Source organism: Capricornis sumatraensis, chromosome 4, assembly GCF_032405125.1.
Source record: "Capricornis sumatraensis isolate serow.1 chromosome 4, serow.2, whole genome shotgun sequence".
In the NCBI taxonomy this organism is placed as follows: Eukaryota; Metazoa; Chordata; class Mammalia; order Artiodactyla; family Bovidae; genus Capricornis; species Capricornis sumatraensis.
Window position 1 is genome coordinate 153,590,134 of NC_091072.1, and position 3,212 is coordinate 153,593,345.

A 3,212-nucleotide genomic window follows, 5' to 3' on the forward strand; every position below is an offset into this window, starting at 1 on the left:
TGTGCAGCCCCATGCTGCCTCCCCCGTGGATGACAGGGGAGGGTTCACGGTGTGTCGGGCCTGGGGCTGGGGGCTTTACACACTTTGCCATATGTGCCTCAGATAGATACAGTGCCCAGATGCATTCAGCGTTTTGCTGTGGGTCACACATATATGTGCTTAGTTGCTCAGTTGTGTCCGACTCTTTGTGACTCCATGGACTATAGCCCGCCAGGCTCCTCTGTCCATGTGGATTCTGCAGGCAAGAATACCGGAGTGGGTTGCCATGCCCTCCTCCAGGGGATCTTCCCAACACAGGGATTGAACCCAGGTCTCCCGTACTGCAGGTGGATTCTTTATTGTCTGAGCCACCAGGGAAGCTCATGTATAAGATGAGAGAAATGGGACCAAAGTATTGACTCCAAAGCCCAAGATTGTTTGTTTGTTTTTATAGTTGTTTCACAGTGTTGTGTTAATTTCTTCTGTACAACAAAGTGACATAGTTATACTCTTTTTAAAAAACAAACAACTCACTTAAAAATAATTTTTCTTTCTCTTTTTTGGCTGTGCTGAGGCTGTTGCTGCATGGCCTTTTCTCTAGTTGCAGAGAGTGGGGGCTAGTCTCTAGCTGCAGCATGCAGGCTTCTCATCGTGGTGGCATCTCTTGTGGAACATGGGCTCCAGGACGTGTGGACCTCCATAGTTTCAGAATGTGGGCTCAGAAGTTGTGGCTCCCGGGCTCTAGAGCCCAAGCCCAGTAGTTGTGGTGCATGGGCTTAGTTGCTCTGCAGCATGCGGGATCTCCCTAGATCAGGGATTGGGTCCACGTCTCCTGCACTGGCAGTAGATTCTTTACCCTTGAGCCACCAGGGAAGCCCTCCCTATATACATATATTCATATTCTTTTCCATTCTGGCTTATCAAAAGATCTTCAGTACAGTTTTTCTTGTGTTATACAGTAGGACTTTGTTGTTTATTCTATACACAATAATTTGCCTCTGCTAGTTCCAAACTGCCAATCCTGCCCTCCTCACCTCCCTCTCCCCTTGGCAACCACAGATCATGCCTGTTTCTGTTTTGCAGATATGTTCATTTGTGTCATACTTTAGATTCCACACATAAATGATATCATGTGTTATCTGTCTTTCTCTTTCTGACCTACTTTGCCTAGTATGATAATGACTAGTTTTATCCACGTTGCTGTAAGTGGCGTTATTTCATTCTTTTTTAATGGCTGAGTAATATTCCATTGGAGAAGGCAATGGCACACCACTCCAGTACTCTTGCCTGGAAAATCCCATGGATGGAGGAGCCTGGTGGGCTGTGGTCCATGGGGTCGCTAGGAGTCGGACACGACTGAGCAACTTCACTTTCTTTTTTCACTTTCATGTGTTGGAGAAGGCAATGGCAACCCACTCCAGCGCTCTTGCCTGGAGAATCCCAGGGACAGCAGAGCCTGGTGGGCTGCCGTCTATGGGTTCGCACAGAGTCGGACACGACTGAAGCGACTTAGCAATATTCCATTGTGTGTATGTACGTGTATGTTCCTTGTTCAAGTCTCGGATCAGGTGCTCTGTCTGAGATGCTTTTCCTAAATACTCACCCCACCCCTGGGTTGGTCATGTTTCCTTTCTGGGCTTGGTAGTTCTGCTACTCTTCATCGGGTCATGCTCAGTTGTTGCCATCTTCCCTTAAAAAACATGAGCTCCTTGCAGGCAGGAGCTGCACCTACTTTATCTCCATACCTCCAGCCCCTAGCCCAGGGCCTGACACAAAGGAGGAGCTCAGCTCAGTGGCTGGTTGACCAGTGGATATATATGGATGCTTGAGGGCCTACAAGAAACATGTGGAGGGTGGGTAGGTCAGTGGGTAGATGATGAATGAATGATGGATGACAGATGTGTGAAAAGGTAATGGATAAATGATATGTGCTGGACAAATGAGAAAGAAATGTCAGATGGATGACAGATGGGTGGGTGGTTGGATGGATGGGTGATAAATGGAACAGATGATGGGTTCTGGATAGACATCGCATGAATGGGTCAGTGTTGTAGAATATGCATGATGGATGGTGAATGAATGTTGGCAGATGGGTAGATGGATGTTGGATGGATTAAGGAAGGATACATAGATATAGGATGGATGAATACATGATGAGTTAATTGAGGATGGATATATTGGGATAAAAGATGTTGGATAGATGAGTAGGTAGATGATGTAGAATAGATTTTGGATGGTGGATGGATATATGGACCAATTGATGTTGGATTCTAGATGGACGTTAGATGGATGGATGATGAATGGATGGATAAGAAGTTGGATAGATGGATAGAACCTGAGAAGGGAAATACCATAATTGCACCTGTTTTCTTTCTTATCTCCAGTTCCAGTCAAAGGAGCCTGAGGAATCAGAACGAAGCAGAGGCCAAGACTCACTGACTGATCAGAAGCAGGCCGACTCGGTAGTTGGGTCATTGGGTCATGGGTGTGGGTCATAGGGAGGGGAAGGGAAGGGAAATCAGGTAGGAGGTGGGCTGAGGTCCTGAGATGAGCTCTGGAGTCATCCAGACCAAGGCTGGCTCTGTCCTGGGGTCACTGAGAAGAGGGGCTCTAGAGGAGCTGGGCAGCAGGGCTACCTTCTGGCTTGGAGATCTGGGTGGGTGGACAGTCCTGGGGTCAGAAGCCCAGGCCTCCGCTTTCAACTTGCTAGGATGCCCTGAAAAGGTCACTGCCCTTCCCTGGGCAAATGGCAGTTTGACTCTGATAGTCTCGGAAGGCAAGGTCCTCCTGGGTCTGGAGGGCTGGCCACCCTGGGAGAAAGGGTAGGCTCCCAGGAGCTGGAGCCAGAGAGGCACTGAGGAGGGCCAGGGAGGTGCAGAAGTCAGCTGGGCCTGGAGGATCTCCAGGGTCCTGGGCGGGAGAGATGTATGCAAGTGGTGGGACCCGCCAAGGCTGCTGGGAAGCCTGGCTGCAGCTGGAGCACACGCTCTGCCCCGCCCCTCCCCACGACCTGCCAAACAGACTGTTCTCATCACCCTCAGCCTCCAGAGCGGTGAGGTCAGAGCCGAGGGCCTGGGGCAGGGGGAGGCGGGAGAGGGAGACCAGGCTGCTTGGGGCCAGGGCTTCTCTAATCCTGTTGTTCTGCTGTTTCTCATGCTGCCTCCTGAAAAGCCGGGTGTGACGGGGTGAGGGGTTGTCTGTCTGGCCTTGCTCCTAGCCTGAGCTGGGGGGAT